At 40.1% G+C, this 13,873-nt stretch overlaps 1 protein-coding gene across 2 annotated transcripts in view; it reads right to left on the bottom strand.

The window, feature by feature from the left end:
- The window catches only part of begain (brain-enriched guanylate kinase-associated), an 81,423-nt gene that overhangs the window by 57,532 nt on the left and 10,018 nt on the right, over window positions 1-13,873 (bottom strand). The window lies entirely within an intron of this gene.

Here is a 13,873-nt window from a genome sequence, read left to right as displayed (position 1 = left end):
TAGCATGGTCATGGATTTGGATTTCTCTGCAGTGTGTGCTTGGCTGTAATAAGTAACTCTGTATTTAAAAATTTGAAGAGTGGTGTCTTTTTTAGCCTGTCCAACACCAAAAACACAATTGCAAAAGTGTAAGCAGTGGATTAGACACTGCTTATTTGCTCCCACCTAAACTGCAAACGTTAGCACATCCAGCTAACTAGCTTACTGCAGTAACCTGATGGAGCATTACTTCCAAGGCCAAGGATCATTTCATCAGCTAATTACAATTTTTGGGGTCACAGGTTATATTAAAGGCCCTTTCACAGCTAGCTCGTCCACTGTGCAGTATTTTTCCACTGTGTGGAAGGTGGTCCTGGATGCTATCAGAGTTTAGGGTAGAATTACCAGCTCTGTTGTGTTCTTGATCGGATCTGAGCAGGTTTTCACTCCAGCAACATGGGCAAAGCTTGTTGTCCAAGGTAGGGTTATATTTGCCAAATGCGTCAGTTAGTCCTCATCCTAAAAGCCTTTCTTCTTGTAAAGTTAGAGGTGAAGCATAGTAGTAAACTGCTACTGTAAACTGTATTGTGTGCTGTAAAACCTTGACTGAAATACGCCTTCAAGGCTTTCTGTCAGAAAGCCCTTTCTGGCAGCAAATCTTTGTGTCAGAAATCCCTGAGAAGGTTTCTGCCAGCAATCCCCTTCTGACAGGAATCGAAAAACACAAGACTGTTATTCTATGTTTGCTGGTGGCAGGTTATTAAATTTTCAGTGTAGGAGATCTGAGTTCAAGCCCCATCATCACAGCTGACAAGAGGATGGAAATACACACCTGCATTCATCATAACGCTCATTTCTTGAGGAATAACGTCTGTGTTCAGCTGGTCAATACCTGAAAAAAAGAGATTTCTGGTAGAAAGGCTTTAAGAAGTTTTAGATTTTTTTAAAATCTTATATTTTTTTATTGGTTTCAGTTTTGAGTTTGTTTAGTTAAGGCAACTACTTGGTTAAGTTTTGGAAAAAATCATGGTTTGGATTAAAATATTATAATTAATCAGGTGTTAGAAAAGCTCTCTGGCAGAAGGATCTTTGCCTGAAAGGGCCCTAAAGGTAAACTTCCTCTGTGTGCCTGACATAGCAACAGTAACTAAGGGGGTGGGGCTTAGCTGACAGTAGTATACCCACAAATATATACTATATTTGGAGTTCACACGTTTCAGTAAGTCCATATATTTGCTTTTTAAAATCCACTATGCCTTGTCCTCAAGAGCCCAGTAAGCATAAATGCATAAATCGAGACAGGGGTTGCCAGCAGCATAACTTTTATCAGTCCCTGCAGAGTGGCAGGGTAGCAGTTCAACAACAAACTGGAATGAATGTTTTGTCGCCTGCCACCATTTCTAATGGCACCACTACTTATTATTTTTAATCTCCCTTCAACAGTGGCTCAGGAAACAATGGCAGTTTCTGGAAACACTGTTGCTATAGCCATTTTCTTATCTGCAAGTCACAGAGGGAGAGAGGGAGAAAGAGGACAGAAATAGTTGCTGAATCGGTAAGGAAGAGTGGTTGTATAGAATCCATCCTCACATGCACAAACATAAACACACGCCTCCCCGCAGTCAGTGCATATGAAGTACCCAACTGTACCCTCACCGTATCCCAACACCTTCCCCAGGGGGATAAGCCGCACATCTTGGTGCCTCAGGTGTTGTTTGGCAAGGTAAACACTATCCATATGAGGAGACAAATCTAAGCCCTCAGAGAACCTCGTGATTGGCTTACTGCTGCCTCTACACTTCCAGAGAAACTCAAAACAGCAAAAGATATGTAAATCAAGCACACTTTCCTCTCTACTGTGTTCCCTCATAAGTATTAAGAGGAGTGTATAGCGTGGATGGAAACACGAGTAAACCCTGTTTACGTGAAAAACTTTTCCCATGTGCTACAACTTGTCATAATGATCAGACAATGCACACTACAGGGAGTAGAGCAAATGGTTGTTGTAATGCTGCAGACTCTAACCTACTTTAAGCAGACAGTTTCCACCTCCCACTCTGCAGTGTGTGTACTTCTTCTCTTTCATGAGAATGGCTCCAGCAGCAAGTAACTCCAGTGTAAATCAGAAAAAAAAACCTTAATGCAAAACCTAGTAAAGGTCACAACCAGCCAGCATCCATCTTGGATCTACAACGGGGAGCCCTTATCGTGCCCGCAGGTTGATTTACTAGTAATGAGCCATGGGAGGTGAGCGAGGTAGAGCTACTGCCTGCCAGATACACTATTCACAGTGACCAAATGAGGATATTAAACTTTAATGGCCACAGTGCCATCCCTCCTGAAGTCTGCTATTTAAGTGAGCAGCCCTCAGAGACACAAGCACATCGTCCACTGTAAACAGTCAAACTTCATGTCTCGGCTTGGAGGAGAACTCTGCAGGTGTTCTTGTTGTTACGACAATCCTGTCCACTGCTTATGATGACATTGTACTAACCAAAGACATAAATATGACACTTTTGTCTAAGGTTTACTTTGGTTTAGGCACAAAAATGATTGCATGCACATGCTTGCCATGCAAGTGCACACTTGTTTCAGGTCATGTAACCAGTATTCCTATGGTAGCTGGTTTACATGCAGTTGTCACCTATAACTGAACACATGATCAGATATTAGACTGCCCTTATGAACAGGGCTTCGCTTAGCACAAAGATCGGATACCATGAATGTATTAAACACAGGAGACTGGATACAAAGATGGTGCCTATTCTGTCCAATAGGAAATGCTCGCCTGGCGCATACACCAAAAAAAATTTCCAGGTTTACTTGCAGGGTATGTGGCCCATTGAATATGCATAGTAGTATGTCTCCCAACTCAGCCCATAGACTTTACATTGTGATGACATCACAGATTTTTAAATCACTTTTCTTGGTTTGACAAAAGCTTTGAAAAAATTCACTATAGAGACTGTCATAATTGAACTTGTTTGCAGTTCGAGGTGCCCTGTCAACAGTTTTACAGATGTTTCTTTTGTAATGGTGGCTTATAGGGAAAAAACTTTTTGGGCCAAAGGTGCAATACCGTGAGTGATCACTGGGAAAAATTAGAGGCAGGGCTGAGCGAAACTGGATGCAACAATTACAAGTTGTAAAGAAACCTACAGAAGTTATAGCTTGGCACATAATCCACCCAAAACCACAATAAGCCATATTTCCATGTAGGTCAGATTTTGCTTTGAGGTCTGGTAACGCACAACAGCATCTATAAAAGGAAAGACTGTGATAAAGGTTGAAAGGAACCAACAATGACTGTTGTTCAGGAAAGACATGCAATCCACGGTTTTCTGTCTCAAAGTCAAATCTATTGCAAAGGCACCACATCATTTGGTGGTAAGACAGAAATGAGCACATCCAAAATGGTGACATTGCACAGGACACGTACATTAAGTGTCTAGTTAGCTGTGGCTTGGTGCCTTTGTTTTCTCCTCCAATCATACAGTCCTCCAGGCAAACATGGAGGATGGTATGATTGTCCGACTGACCATGTTACTTGCCCCATTTCACTTATTTCTAGTGCTGCTGCTGCATTCACAGACCTTAGAAATTAACTTTGAGGTGGTCAAAGCATCAAAACAAACCTGAGTTGTAATAAAGCTGAATTATTCCCTCAAATGCATCTCAACTGCTGCCTAACTCAGAAGGATAAAACTCAAACAGCCTGAAAGCCAAAAGAGACCAAACATGAGCAGAAATGGTGATAATTAGCATCACTATTTTTTACAACTTTTTAAGTTTTTTCCCTTGGTATGATCTACCACAGTGGCTGAGGCTTTACTTGAGAGCCATGAGTTGTGTGTTTCTTCTGATGCAAGACTCCAGAAATACAACAGTCTCTTGTGCATGTTCCACTACCAGCGGCCAAAAAACAGCTCTGTGGATTAAGTCACCAGAGCACTGATGATGACTAGTCAACACAGTTCGCTGCCTGAAGACACAAGCTGCAACTGAGGAGCGATCCCCGCACTGTTTATCTCTTCTTTAGCTTCTATCTACATATCAAAAGAGACTCAACCTTAAGTGGGTAAGAGGGAAGAACTTGTTGGCCTTGAAACTAATAAAACTTGTAAAGCGCTCCAACTTTTATGCCTGAAGTATCGGCTTTATTTGAGCCACTAAAACCTAGGAGGTTCAATCAAATCATCTAAAAACATCATTGACAACATTTGCATTGATTAACTGAAGGTATAAATCAGGAATTTGATGTACAGTAGCAGACCTGACCATGTTCTTGCAGGTGTTGTCAAATCCAGTTCAGGGCTTAACAGCAAATATATTTGAATTACCCATCAGGCTTTGTAGCCATAATGCTGTTTTGCAACACAAAAAGCTCCTGGGGATAAATTAACTGATAATGAATAGTTTCCCCTGCTGTGCTATGACTCATCAAACTCCCTCCAGCTCCTTCATGTATCCTTGGCCTTTTAAACGGCACGTCAGTCATAGCAATAAAGTTTTATTTGTGTGAGCAGAAGCGTGTCTGTTCGCTCGTGTATCAAGCTTCAGAGCAAACAGCAAGCATTCAATCAATTTTGACAATTTGTAGGCATATTTCACACCATTCCTGATCAGATGAGATCACATCAGGGGGTCACAGCAGGAGTCACAGCAGGGGATCATTCCCACATCATGCTGTGGTGTGTGCCGTGCAGTTCAGGCCCGGTAGATAGGTTCTTCTTCTGCTCTTTTTCAAGTCCATAACAGGTTTTAAGAGTGGATTTTGGGCTAAAAAGGCTGGAACTTTGGACGATACTTACTTGATCTGACTAATACAATAGCTTCAGCTACACCTTTGAATACATTTCTACACAGATCTAACACTGTCACCCATCAGTTACAATGAAAGTAGACTAAGAATTCAAAGAATTTCTAATATCTGGAGGAGGAATGTAGCCTGACCCCTGACCACCAGGCCAATTGTGCTAATTAGTCTGAAACCTTGTAATATGTGATGTCAGTGTACTTGTGCAATAAAGATATGCTCTGTTCTCTAAGTTAATTTTTGATTTCCAAGAGGCATTATCATGAAAAACATTGCCATTACATGAAAAACATTGCCATTACATTGCCATGATTCTAACCGAATCATGGCAATGTAATGGCTGTGCCTTCAAAGCATCAAGTTGATTTAATATCAGTGGCACTCCCATGAACTGTCATCATGTCAAACCCGCCCCATATTAAATAAATGGTTGTGATTGGTCCGGCACAGGCCAGGTTGGCTGGAAATCTCTCTCTCTTCACAGGAGGGGGATGGACAGGACAAATAAAACATGATCTCATATATTCGTCTGGTTCCCAGGATAAGAAGAATGATTACAGCATGCAAAACTGGTTTCAGTGTTCATATCTGACCGTTGTTTAAAGCAACTACAAGGGATTTTCCTATTTTGTTGATTTCAGAAACCCCTGTGGATAAAAGTGGCGGTTTCTCCACCATAATAATCACAAAACACGACAACAAAATAAAATTACCTAAATAAAAATCTCCTCCTGCTTCTTTTTAACTGGCTAATGTACTACTCACTCTGACTTAGCCTGGTAAAATGTAAACACAGGCTCATTTTATCTGATTTCAAGGAGAATCTGACTTGCTGGCAGTCATTAAAAACAACTAAACTGAAATAGCCAATCATTGTTCTTAATGGTCTCATTAACTTGTTAACCTAGACAGATCATATAGAGGCATCAGTATTAAATTGAGATTTTTTTTCTTAACCAGTTTAAAACTCCTTGTAGTAGCTTTAAAGATAGACTTCAGGAATGTGGATGTAATTTAGCAATAAAACAAACCACTGATCACTGTATTCATTCCTTTAGTTAGCAGTAAGTGAGTCAGTACCATCTCACCACAGAGTGTCTTTAAGCTAAGTGACATAAAAACTATTTTGCCTCAGTGGAAAAGCTTCATGTGGCAGTAGACTGATTTAAACGATAGAGAAGCTTTAGGAGACACACTACATTTTAAATTGGGAGTAAACTGAAGCCCCCATCTGTAACTTACTGCTGCCAAACCATACTCACTACAGTGTGGTGCTGGCAGCTCACAGCTCCTCATGGTCCAATTCAAACCCCCTTTATTATTCTGTATCGTCCAATATATCTTTGCATTGACTGCATCCCCATCTGGCACAGCACAACACAAGACGGATGTGTCTGGTCCATCACGAAAGAGGTTAAACAACAAGTTTAACTGTCAGACTTACACATTATTTTGGAAGCAATTAAAATACAGAAACTGCATTTACTTGGGGAGGGGGGTAGTGGTGATCATTTTACTTTATTGCTTCATTGCTTTATTGTAACTAAATTGCTAGTATTATTTAAAGTTATGAATTCTTCCCACCTTTCTGAAACTAAATTGGTTTCTGACAGTGTACACTGGAAAATCAAGTTTCTTTCAAAGGCTTTTGCATTAAGAAAAACCTGCGGAAATTATGGTATGCTAAAGCAGATCTTAGAGAGGCCTTTTAACTCCTCATTAACACTTAATCAGATCAGCTTTCAGATATCTTTTTTGGATTATAAATCTGTATGATTGAATTAAATCCCTCCAAATAAGACTGATGGCAGCCTTGTCAAATAAACAAGCTTCCTAGAGTTGACTCCATGCTATTTTCCCAGCATGAAATGATGGAAAGTGGAAGTTTGTGTAGAGTTAAACTAACCTTATTTAATCATCACATTAATCAGATTTAGTAACATATCTGATTTGTTTTTTTGGGGGACGATATATGTTATTTTATTTTACTTTGCTAATGTAATGGTCTGCATAGTAACAGCTGCTGCTCTGCAACACATTCTCATCCAACAGCACAGTCACAACCACCAGAGTCAGAGCTGCGTGCTATGAACTCGGTGACAAGTGATAGGAAAACTTTAAACTCTTTAAACAACACGATGAATTAAGGATTTATTTCAACCAAACCACAGTTGGTGATTGTGGGGACAGTGAATTCAGTAGGTGTACGGTTGATTTTTTCTGTTTTAAAAGGAAAACAGGTGTGAGAATGTTTAATTTCTTGACACTTTGTGAGTTTATTTGGTTTACTGGATGAAGTGAATGTACATAGCATCTGTAACATAATGAATTTACGGTTTGCGCACATCTCCCAGTTGAGACTCAGGAGGACGGGAGGAAATGGGAGAGGAGGACCAATCATTAGTTGATGGGCTGATGGTGGCCAGTTAGAAAATTTTAACATACTGACCATCCCTAATTCACACCCAGGGTGGAACAGCCAGTGTGGCTGTCCATACCCGGGTGTACACAGCCTAGCAAGGCAGAGACAAGCACCCAGGTGCCAAAAATGTTATTTACACTTGCATGGCCATGGTAGTCTAGGTCAAATGAGCAATCAGCTTATTACGATTCATATTAAGAGTGATAAAAGACCCACAAATGGAGGAGGCCAGGTGGATGGATGGCTGACACACGCACCAGTGATTGTACAGTCAGGATGAGATTGGCCCTGGGCTAAAATACCAACTTCATCTTTTTTTTTTCTCTGCTGCTCAAAAATTCTGTCAAAGAAGCTCAACAATTAATGTCAAAGTATGAAATAAAATCTACCAGAAATGTTTTCTGGAAAGACTGTATGCCTCAGAGCTTTTTTTTTTTTTTAAAAAAAGAGCTTTAAATCACAATTCCCCTTCAATTCACCAAACTTTTTTTTTTCAGAATTCTACTTCTGGAGTTTGAAGAAGATAGTAAGAATGAGAGTTAGAGTATAAGGGAGGATTTGGAGCTTGTACAGTGGAGGTACACCTTGAATTTCACTTTTATCTGTCACTAAAATAAAGATACAAACATTACACTCTGAAAAGACTCCTCTCATCATTGTGCACATTTCATTATGGGTAAAGGTTGAAAAAATCCTTCAATGCCTGCTGCAGTTCAGCAGAGCTTCAGAGTCGGCCTTGACCGCAAAAAAATATTTGCCAGATTTCCTTCTGGGCAACAACTTGGACAGTGTAATCAGCTTCAGATTCATCAGGTGAAATGAAGCTCAAGTCACCACCTTTAATTCCAGAGATGTTTCCCTTCTCATCAAGAAAAAAAAAAACTCCAGCCCTCCTAAATTTAATTCCTTTCTTAGCCGAGGGCACAACTGTGAGAGCTCTTTAAATTTTGACTCCTACTTTCACAATAACTGCCCGGTAGTAAAAACAATGCTGAAATGAATAAACTTGATAAAGATTTTATGCTTCATATTGACTGAATCTTTTTTTCTGTCTCTTTTCCTATCTGTGTTTCCTGACATAAGCAGACAATATTATGGTTCCGGAGTTACACGGTGCCTCGGGACGGCGGTTCGCTGAGCTCTTCACCCCTTCATAACCTTTCAAACAAGCAACAATAGACACACAGAGAGAAAGAGAGAAGTAAGAGATAGTCTACTGATTCACACGTGTGTTAAGACCACAGCCCGAGTTAAGATTTCTCACTTTCTCCATTGTTAAAATACTGTGAAGGAGAATGAGTTCAGCTCCTCACTCAGGTTGCCACGACAACACAGTCGTGACATACCTGTGCTCCCAGCCTGGTGGAGGACAAGAAGTAATCGCCTCGCAGGCTGTTAAGATAAAACACTATGCAGATAGAGCTGTGTTTTAAACATCTATAAAGGAACCGGTCCTGATGATTTAATAGTTCATATTTATCTCTGATGTACGTTGTATTCAGTGACCCTATATTTTTTGTTTTTAATGCGTCATTCTGCTCATAGTAAATGCTTGTAGTATTGCAGTTTTTAGCTGTATGTGAGTCCAGACTGAAATATCTCAACAACTGCTGGATGGATGGATTGTCATGGTCTTTATACAGTAAGTCATGTCCCCCTAAGCATGGATTGTAATAACTTGATTTCATCTAGTACCACCAGTAGCAGGGGCACACCGAGTCATTATGGGGCCTACGGCAAGCACAGGCATGGGGCACTCCACATTCCTTGTTCTGCCCCTTTTCACTCCTTGAATAAATAATAAGTTGGAAAGAAGGAAAGAAGAAGGTTGTTCTAAAGTCTGGTGGTACAGCAGCAAATACTTAAGTATCTCTTGGCAGATGGTAGCAGAATGGACAAGTTGTGGCTGGGGTGGGTTATTGTCTTTTAGTATCCTCCTGCTTCCTCTGTTTTTTTTTTGGCACTGCTGGGGTGGCTTTGCCTCATTTTTTTACAGTCTGTACACCACGCCGAGCTGTTTGTTTACATGAGAAGCCTACTGTCTTTCTAAATCGTCCACAGATCTGCAGTCAGATCATGGAATAGTCCAAGTGGGGAGGCCTAGAGACACTCAGACACTGATGAATTGACTGTTCTGATGCCAATTTAGTGTACATATTTTTAGAAAGATATAATTAATTCTATCTTTTTTTAAAAATGTTTAATCATAGGTTTATGAGGCGTTTTATGGGGCCCTTGGTAGCTTGGGGCAATTGCCAACCTTTGCCTAACATTTGCATCAGCCTTTGCTGTAATTTGTGCTTCATGCTAATCAAAAATTGCAGCAACTTACAGCCTCACAAAGCCGCTAGCATGACTGTAAACTATTTAAAGTTACTTGCATATTTCTGTTATACGCCTGTTCTTGTACTTCTCTTGCCTTCCCTCTTTAAGTGGGATCAATGAAAGGTATCTTATCTTATTTGTACATCCCCCATGGACTGCTTGATATAAAATGTATAGTAATTTAAACCTGCAGTAACACACATTGACATATCACCTTTAAAGATGGTATGAGGAAACTTGGTAGCAAACAAATGCCTGGTGAGTCATTCAGTAATTATGAATTAACATTAATTTGAAGTCGTATTTCTGGTCACTTGACAAATTTAAGATCAGTACTTACTCTTGTTTTAGCTCTGTTTTTGGTCTCTACCAGCTAATGAGGAAAATATCTGGCCCTTGTTCAATAGCTAGTCTCCAGCTCTCTCTGTTTGTCTACTCCAAAAATTTGAAAAGGTAGCACATCTCAAGTTTTCAAGTCAAGGGGGACAAAATACTCACATTTCACTTGTTTATTTGGCTCACTTCACAAAAGAAAAAGGCGTACGCCTTTAGGCACAGAGGCTTCATAAGAACACTCTGATGAGGGCTCTGTGCCAAAACATGAAAATGGAAAACTTGAGATGTGCTACCTTTTTGAATTTTCTTTTTGAATATGCTCATTAGATTTTGGGTGTAGTACTCCACTGAGAAACCCGTTATTGAAGCACACCTCCTTTTCCAATATAGTCTGTCTGTTTGTTTGGCACTAGACATGTAGCGTACAGTTGGTTTTCTGAAGTATTTGGCTGCAAACAGCTGCCTCCAGAAAATGACTCTGATCAGTGTGAATGAACTAAAACAGAAAAGTTGGGGCCAGAAAACCAAAACACTAAGCTGAAAGATGCTAAAAAAATTCTTTAGAGCTGAGGGAAAACTGCAGAATCAGGTGATAATTCTCTGTGGGTTTGTCACTTGTCCTGTGCAGTCATGTGATCAATTGCTCACATAAAATGTATTGATTATAGTCACTTTAAGGTAATGAACATAACCTCTGAAACTAAATTCAGAGATTACAGTTTACTGGAGCCTCTCCCTCCACAGCATAATGTTGTACAGTAGCTCAGCTCAGTACTGCAGAGCACAAAGAGGTACAAAAGGCCATGACGAGCAAATTTCTCCTTTGAAGACAGACCCCTGCGCTTTTCACCTTCAAGCCTTTTCCTCTTTATCATCACAGCCCAGATTGGACATCTGGAAATCCACCATGCGTTACACTGCAGGAGGTGACCAGGGGTTATGTGCATGTGTGCTGAACATACAGCAGCATGCACGGCCCTCCGGGGTGCCATGAGGTATTTATTAAGGGTGTAATTGGTGCACGATTTGTTCAAAATGTAGCTCGTAAGAGTGTTATGTGTGTGTGCTTGTTTGTGTTTGACAAAAAGCCTCTTGTCTGGTGAAAAAGCTTGTTTTTTGCAGCGGAGGCTGTATCAACAAATTATCGTGGATATAATAGGAGCAGTCTCTGAACCATGACCCTGAACAAGAGAGATCAGGACTGAAGCTAATGCATTAACAAGCTGCAAGAACAAAGAAAAAAATAACTCGTCAGAGCTAAAATAGTCTGTATAGGACAGTGGGATCAAGTTAAAAACTGTGTGTTGAGGAGCTCTATCCTGTATTTTATATGTGACATTTAAACGTACAGTACATAGTCTTTATGTTTAAAAGACACTTGAGGTCTACTGTATATGCACTCCAGAGGCTTATGTTGCTCAGCTGACCCTGTCCTGTTGGCTTTGACGGAGCCGTATAAATGCTGTGTGGCAGACAGGCGTATCACCAATAGTCCAGGGAGCAACGAGGGTGGCGAGGTGGGAAGTCAAAGATGGAGAAGGAGACTTAAGACTTTGACATGTGACTCACAGAGGTCTAAAGCAGAGACTATGGATGCATATACACACTGAAAGATAAAGCCAACCCCTTGAGTACGCTCCAAGGCAGATCCCTCATCAACCACTTCCAGATGCTACAGTAGTCCACCCTCACAAATGACTCCTGCATAAATCTCTGATCTCATCGTCTTGGAAATAATTAGACAGAAGAATGAGAGAGCGGGGAGGTGGCAAACTGCTCCAGGCTAACCTGAAGGGAGCCTACGTATAGCATCTGCTTTTGGAAGCTACGTGCCTAGCTTAGGGAAAGACGAGAGAGAGATGAGCAAACAAAGCCTCTTTAGGCATATTCCTCAAAGTCTGAGTGAGGCCCAGTGGGCTAGCCTGATGTCTCCCAGGGGCTGGAGCAGCAGGCAAAGTGGATCATGGGTATATACAGCTGATGAAGGTACGCTGAAACATTTGTAGAGACCTAATTAAAAGTCACAGCAAGTCGAGTGAAGCCAAAACAGATTTTTTTTTTCCCTTCTTGCTTTTTATTGAACAGGTTGTTTGTGCTTTTTAAAATCACTTTTCTGTCCTTGGTTTGTCCATAACTAAACTCAGCAGCTATGACTGTAATTTGATGAGCTGCTACAGCAAGCACACAAAGAAACTCGTGGAAACTCATTGAATTCTTTGGGACACTGAGTTGAGGCAGTGAGAATATTTTTCTTGTTTACAGAAAGTTAAGCTTCACGGCTGGGTTGCACCAAAAAGGATTTTTAAACCTGATCAAGTCACGGCTTAACTTTAAATTATGTTGTCCCAAACTTTAAAACTAGCTTTAAATTAAAAGAGATTAAATTTAAACCTCTCTTTAAACCTCAGTTTAGTCTTTATTCTATAGATTACATTTAATTCTGTTGCTCCACTTTACAGTACAATTTGATCCAGTATTATCTTTAAAGTTACACTTGAGGAGGTTTAACTCTAAGCAAAATAATCAAGTTCCTCAAAGAAAGTTAAGGGACAGACTCAACCCAGAAACCCAGAGTTTTATGATGAGTCTCTTCCAGTCGACCCAGTAAAACAGTCTTTTTTTCTATCGGCCACTGTGCTGATATCTGTTTTTAAATTGTGCTGTTGTCTGAGTTTAAATCTTCTAGGTGATTATTTATTACCAAACCATAGGCTAACTAGGCTTGCATTTTTTGGAGCATCCGGCTTTTGTGTATGTAGACATCATATCTTGGTTTCATGAATAAGGCCTTATCCAGGTTGCAAGAAACCTGAATATGCCGCCTGGGGTACTACAATAATAACCAGGGTACTGTGTCATGTAAACACCTTGTCCAGGTTACTGAGCATTCTGTTGGTCTATAACCGAGTGGTTGCCATGGTCACAGATGCAACTGCCACAGATGACCAAAAAACCTGAGTACTATTAGGATCACCTATACAGGGATAGGAATAACCAGGCTTTTATTTTTACTTAATTTTACCTTGATTTAACAAGGCAAGTCATTAAGAACAGGGACTTAAAGACAACTATACACACGCAGCATCACATAGAAGACATACAGAATAAATTCAGCCACATGTTCTTCATGGACCATGTGAACGCCATATCCTGAATAAGATTAAAACCAGTATAAGCATCATGACTAATGTTTTGTCACCTTTTGTCTTAAGAAATACATCAATAACCTTGGATTTACTAAACAGAGGTTAGTTTTTAATTGTGCAACTGCTCTGCTTAAATTTAAATCAGCATTTTCTCATTTCCAACCTAGTTTTGCTAAACCCTGGTTAGACCCTGAAACAACCTAAAAGATTTAATTAATCTTTGTTGGCCCAACCAAGTCTAAGAGATGTAACCTTTTCATCTGCCAGTAAGCAGTTTTGACTTGAGAGGCACAGTGTCCATTTTTAAGAACTTAATGCGTTTACCATTCATCTTTGAATTTCATTCTGACAGTGACATTTGTGTTCCCATTTTTGGAAACTTAAGCTTTTCCTCTGTCTAACTGCACAGGCTCAGCAAATCACCTCATGAAGATGATATTAATTATCTAAAAATAAAAGAAGTACAGTGATTAGAGCAATCTACTAGACACAGGTCTTTGAAGCAGAAAATTTGCACAAGATGGAATATCTGATAATTACCAAAAAGTATCAATTATCTCCATTAAAGGGGTACAATCAAAAAATCTGACTTTTATTCTCTTTTTGTGCTCATTTCCTCTGTGCTCTTTTTTGTGCATTCTTCTGCATGTGAAGACAGTGAGTTTGTGATGTTTTGTCAGTGCATGATGATCTCAATTTTGTTGGCATCGATCTAATTCAGCTTACAAGTAAAGAGCAAAACAGCCTTTGGTGATGAGCTTTGACTTATTATCTATGACAAGAATCGTTTCAGAAAAGTGAGGAGGAGCAGTGTATGGTGTGCTGCTGCTGGGGTTTGGTGGAGCTGAT

The sequence above is a fragment of the Lutjanus erythropterus genome, chromosome 18, assembly GCF_056507025.1.
Source record: "Lutjanus erythropterus isolate fLutEry1 chromosome 18, fLutEry1.hap2, whole genome shotgun sequence".
NCBI classification, from domain to species: Eukaryota; Metazoa; Chordata; class Actinopteri; order Lutjaniformes; family Lutjanidae; genus Lutjanus; species Lutjanus erythropterus.
The sequence above is the reverse complement of the archived record's forward strand: the minus strand, read 5'-3'. Positions and strand labels throughout refer to the sequence as shown.